Here is a 6,528-nt window from a genome sequence, read left to right on the forward strand (position 1 = left end):
GGAGCAATCAATAACAGTAGCAAAATCTAATGCAAGCATGAGAGAATGGAATGGGTGATATCGGGATGATAAAAGGGGGGGCTTGCCTGGAAGCTCCGCTGAAAGAGAAGAAGGGTTCGTCGTCGACGTAGTCGATCACAGTGGCATCAGCAACGGTCTCGGGGTCTACCGGAGAGAAGAGGGGGAAGAAACAGTAAATACATAGCAAGCAAGAGCATAACAGGACAACAGGCAGAGCTAGACATGTTCTAACGCGGTGCTACACAATACCGGCAAAGGGGGGAAACCTCCGGGAAAGTTTTCCCGAAGTCTGGCATTTTTCGGACAGATGAAAAGGAGGGGGAAAGTTGCATGTTCGCTGTGCTAGGGATGTGTGGCGGACGAACGGACCGCGTATTCGGATTCGTCTCGTCTATCGAAACAACTTTCATGTAGAAAACTTTTTCATCCGAGTTATAGATTATTTCCTACGATTTTCTAAAACTTTTAAAACATTTTGGAATTAACAGATTAAATAAATGGAAAATAGGGTTATGACATCATCATGACATCGGCATGATGTCAGCAGTCAACAAGGCTGTTGACTTGGTCAAACTTACATGTGGGTCCCGCTGTCATTGTCATAGTTTAATTAACAGGTAATTAGCAAGTTAATTGTCAGGATTAATTAAGTTGATCAACTTGTTAATTAATTAATTAATATTTAATTATTTTAACTAATTTTTATTTCATTTTCTCCTTTTTTAACTACTGGGGCGTGGGCCCCATGTGTCATAGGCCCAGGGCCTAACGGGCTAACGGGTGCGGGCATGGGCGCCGAGGCAGACACCGGGCGTTGGACCCGGGCGCGGCCAGCCTGGGCCGTGGCCATGGGCAACGACGGGACAAGGGGCGGGCGCACGCGAGGTCGGGCGTGCGGACGCACGCAGGGGCGCGCCTGGCGAGCGGGAAGGCGCCGGCACGGCAGCGGCAGCAGAAGCATCAGCGGGGCGAGGCCACGGCGGACGGGGTCACGTGTGAGCGCGCGCGGCATCGCGGGCGCGCATGGGAGGGCGCCAGGGTGAGGCGAGGGTGGCCGGGCACAGCTATGGGGCGCGGTGGTCGGGCACCGGGCGTCGGAACGGCCGCGGTGAGCGCGAGGACGTGGGCCGGAGCGCACACGCGCAATGGGGGTTTCAGGAGGGGAGTCAGACGGAGGGGGCTCACCAGCCCTGTAGAGGTGCAAAGGCGCGCTCGGGGGAGGGCCGGAGTAGCGGGGCGACGGCGCGCGACGGTGACGATGTCCAGCTCGGGGAGGGAGTAGCGCGAGGGAGAGGCGGGGACGGGGTGGTCCGGCGGTGACGGACGGCACCGACGACGGGCGCCGGGGAGAGCGGCGGGGGCCAGGACGTGGCCCGATCCAGATCCTGAATCGGAGGGGGGGAAGGAGAAGAGCGTGGGTGCGTGGGGGAGTGAGGGGGATCGTGCGGGGAAAAGATCCCAGGGAGCTGACGAGGAGAGGGGGGGACTCGGTCTTATCCCCACGCGGCATGGGCTGGTAGGCCAGCTGGGCCAGTTGGCCCAGTGGGGGAGGTTTTTCCCTTTTAATATTTTCTTTATACAGTTTTATTTAATTTTAGTGCATTAAAACACTTTACAGAAAAGTTGGTTCACCACCATAATTACTTATGGAATATTTGCCACACTTTGAACATTTTATTTTGCGTGTTTGAGAAATTTGAAATCTGGGCTTTAATTTGAATTAGAGTTTGAACTAAGATTTGGATCAAGCGAGGATTAGCAATAGTAATGAGTGATGACCTGGCATCATTAACTTGGGATTACTGTAGCTTAATTATCCGGGCGTCACACCCTAAAACCCTAGGTGCACGATTGCTGCATTCACGGGTACCGGGTACGTGGTGGAGCGCACCTTTGGAGGAATAGTCAGCTCGCGTGATAATTTGATCCGTAGGAGTTGATGGTCGGGACCATAGGTGAACGACTTGGAGGTGGTGGCTCGCCAGTTGCCACAGATCAAGTAGCCACGTTTAAAATATCATTTTTTTAGCGGGTTAAGAGTTCTGATTTTCAATGGCGCATTATAAGTACTAAGTAGTTTTTAGAACGGGAGCGAAAATGGAATTCATAGTACTACGTACCTCCTTGGCAGGCGGAGGATGAAATTTTTTCAAGGTGTGGCGACACGCCGCACTGTTGCCTACTGGCCGTGACCCGTGAAGGAGGCAGAGCTGGGCAGCTGGTTAACGTCGTGCTGCTCGCTACTACCGGGCCCCAGCCGTAGTCCTTCACGCTGGCTCGACGCCCAACCCACGGCCGCCGTTGGCCGTCTCGTCGTCCGCCTCGTGCCGGCCTGGCCAGCCACCACCGCGCTAGGAAACAAAGACGAAAACGTCAAAGTTTCACTAGGGTTGATGCGTGTGCCGGAGTGCGTCTTGGGTCGCTGGCTGGCTTCGTGCGTTCTGGTGCGATCCATTGTAAACGAGAGTGGCGAGAAACATGGGCCTGTGTCTGCGTGGCCCATTCCAGCAAACGGCGACTTTCCCAGCAATACAACGAGTCAACGAGGCAACGAGCGTACCCAGCCAGCCGATAGCACGTAGGTATACAATTTTTTTTGCACCGCATCAAGGTATGGCGGCTGCCACCCCTCGCCCACCGGGGTCCTCCGCCAGTTGGCGTATGGTTGTATGGGTTTATGTTGCGAGATGTTGAACCTGGTATTTCTAGGGCAAATACTATGGTTTAGATTTAGATGTTGGTTTTCAATAATGAAAATCGGAAGGGGGAAACCCTTCTTTGATTAAAAAAAAACTACTACCTCCGTTCTGGTTTACTAGTCCCCATCGTATTTTGGGTCAAAGTTTGTCCACGAATTTTTACTTGTAAATGTGAATGGAAAACAAGATTTTGTTATACGCAAACAAAAAAGGACTGGAGGGAGTGATTGCTCTGACACGGACGCGACCTCTCATAGTGCAGGCATTGATGCCCTATTTGGTTCATAAGTCCTAGGACAAGAGGGCCCCACTCGCTGCAGGCCCGGCTGAACACGCCTCCTCGCCGCATGCAACTGGCTTCAGACTGCCCCGCCTGCCTTCATTGAATCCGCGCGTGTGCCGGCAACACGTCCTTCCGCGAGCCGACCGGCATTTTAGAACACAAAAAATGACCAAAATATAATTAATTATGCACGGTCTTGACTTGTTGTGCTCGCACTGGTAGCAGGAACTAGAGGTTTTTCTTTATTCATAACTCTCCTCATTTTTTTGGCTTTAAAGTGAATCATGGTTGTGGACATTATGTATGAATGTGGAGACATCTGTGAACATGAGTTTGATGTGGAAGTTGAACTTGGAATGTCGGGCTTGCGCGTGAACTATACCATGCCCAATGCTTCGTCTGTTATTGTTTGGAAAGTAATTGCTGTTATTACATGACCCGAAAAAAAATATTTTGTGCCACATCAGTAGATGCACTGACATCACAACAGGCATGCTGACTGGATAAACATTTGAACCTAGCTACTATGAAGGAAATTTTGTATTGACAATAATTTTAGATAGCAGGAGACGCCTAGCCTGCTCTGCCTCTGCTAGCTTATTTCTGGCTTCTTCCATCTCTTCTTTGGCATGGGTGAAGAGAGCATCTGATTGCTCTTTTTGTTTCTTCACAAACTCAGCTACATTCTCAAGGGCTGATGCACGCTTTCTTTCAGCCTTTACTAGAGCCACGAGGACACAAACAGCTGACGACTCCACCTAGCTTTTGTGTAATCCAGCATCATCTGGGAATTTGCACCTTGTGTCTAATCCAGCATCATTAGGGAACCGGCACCTTGTGTGTAATCCAGCCTCATTCTGGAAACATGATCTCGAGGTTGACCATACTTCCCTCCTCGCAGGAACTGCATCCTGACATGAAGTTACTTCTTTTTTAGATCAATACTCAGAGCAACCCAGATCCATTTAGTAGAAGCCAGATAAACAGAACTGGGAGAAGTGAATTCAAAAGAAAAAATAATATAAAAACAGACTACAAGGTGAGAACACCCACTTCCTACATCAAGCTAAAAACGAAAGCATTAGGACAATTAAGACTCTTCTTATGACACATCGAAGAACACGAGGCTTAAGAGAAATAGAAACTACAACATATACACATCGAAGAACACGAGGCTAAACGGAAGTAATTGAAAGGGTGTTACTTACCAAAGCTCATTTTACAGGTTCGGTGCAGCTCCTCTTTAACCTGCCACGCTCCTTGAAGATGTCCCCAATATCCCGTGTTTGGTCTTCATTGCTCCTCTTCATGTTCGCACTCGTGGTTTTAAAATCTCAACATGGCAAGAAAAATATACTACTAGTAATACTCGCGCATCTTGTGGGCAACATTAAAGCACTCGTCTGCCATGTTACAGCATTTCCAACAGAATCGCAACGTGCGGCGCTTTAAAAAAGCGTTTACAGTGCTGAGATCGATAAGTAGAGATAGAGAGTAGAGACTAGAGAGTAGAGGATAGTTCTCAGCATAGATAGATAAAAAAATAGATTATTCAACTACTCCTCGTCGTCCGACTCCTCCTCGGTGATGTCCTCCTGCGACGTCTGACTGTAGGCGTGAAGATACCGATCGTCGTCGGATTCCTAGGGCGACGCTGCTCCTAGCCTCATGTTGAATTGAGCGTCCGCTTTTCGCCTACGCTTGTCCTCGCGATAGGCGGCTCGCTCCGCCCTCCTCTTATCCCTCTCCGCCTCCTTTGCTCATAGAACTCGCGCTCGTTGATGATGTCCTGCGGGAAGCGTTGGTGCCACAGCGCCATGGCTTCCTCGTCCATCTCGGCGATGCCGAGATGGTGCTCCCGCCTCCGGTTGTCGCGACGATCCTCGTCGGTGATAAGCCGTGGCAGAGGCGCGAGCTCCTGTGCCCGCTCCCGCGTCAGCACGTTGGGGAAGTTCAATGTTCTATGAGGCCACCGGAGGTGCCACGCCGCCGCGTCGTACGCGCGGGCGGCCTCGTTGGCGGTGTCGAAATTGCCGAGGCCGAGGCGCATCCCGCAGAACCGGATCTCGGCGGAGAAGCCGCCGGAGGGGCGCGCGCGGACGCCACGGTATCCCCAAGTTTCTCGGCGACGCGCCAGCTTGGTGGCGCGGCGGCGGCGAGGCGAGAAAGAGCTGGGGCGAGGCACAGAGCGGGGAGAGAGCGGTGGGAAGGCACAGAGCGGTGGGAGGGCGTTGGATTTTATGAAGCACGCCGGACGCCGCGCGCCAAAACTAGCGCATGCCCGGCCGCTTTTTCCCGCGTGCGCAATCCTTTCCCGACGTCTCTGCTATCTCTACTCTCTTCTCTACTGTTATATTTATTTTATATTTAATATTTATCTATACTTCTCTACTCTCTGCTTTTTTCTCTACTTTTTCCCTACTCTTATAAAAAACAGAGTTGGTGATGATGGTGTTCCTTCCATCCTGCAATATAGGCCATACGATTTATATCCGACGGATAGGAAGGAAACTGTGGCAATTTTGCAAAAAGATACCCACACCCCTCTCTGCATTTGCAAATAAGGCATTCCCTCGTTCATCCTTTTCTCCCACAAGATAAACTACTCATACAAATGCATCTTGATGCGTGCAACACATGGGCATCTTGCTAGTTCTAAAAAACTTTCCATCATTTGCCACACTACTAGTTGCAGATGAAAAACCTACCCAAGCACAACGCGATACAGGAGCGATGCACAATTGCAAGCTGATATTCTGTTGGACAATGGAGGCTATAACCAATTACTTTTATGGGAACAATAGCACCCAGGAAATTTGAAGGGTAGGTATGAACAAAATTGGAACTGCACATGTACTGCTAAGTGATTCAATACACACATTACCAATCGAGGAGGAGAACGATGGTCGCGGCGGCCTCTGTGAGTCATGGTCGGTAACAGGAGTCAGTTCATTGTCCACGACGGTGGTGCTTCTTCGCTTGGCGTCGGCTTCCGGGAAACAGATCCGAGACCGTGGAAGACGGTGCCGGGGAAGAGGCTCCGTGTACGACGACGACGGTGGACCGGCTCCAGTGCGGCATACGAGGTCATCGATGAGGCAGATGTGCTGCAGTGTACGAGTGCGCCGATGTAGAAGGGGAGGAGCACGAAGGCTGCGGTGCCGTGGAGAAGTCTATTTTGCGGTGGGGATAGAAATGGGGAGTATTCAGGTGTACTACTCTGGGTGCCGGGGTGGGGTTGGCTGGGTAGGGTGAACCTGAAGTTATGAAAACAGCCCCCTACCAACCGTCATCCATAGGCCTGTTCCGAAGGCTATGATGGTAACTTCCCACTGCTCGAATCAGGGTCGCGGGAGATTTTACCCGCTGGCGTCAAAATTTTGTGACACTGAACTCCCTGTGTGGCGTGTTGGGTGATTCGGCTAAGCAACTAGCGAGTAGTACTAGTAAACTCTGCATATTAGCTTTGACCGAAGTCAAACTTCCTAAAGTTTGACCAAGTTTATAGAAAAATATAAACATTTA

The sequence above is a fragment of the Aegilops tauschii genome, chromosome 7 (genome assembly GCF_002575655.3).
Source record: "Aegilops tauschii subsp. strangulata cultivar AL8/78 chromosome 7, Aet v6.0, whole genome shotgun sequence".
Taxonomy (NCBI): Eukaryota; Viridiplantae; Streptophyta; class Magnoliopsida; order Poales; family Poaceae; genus Aegilops; species Aegilops tauschii.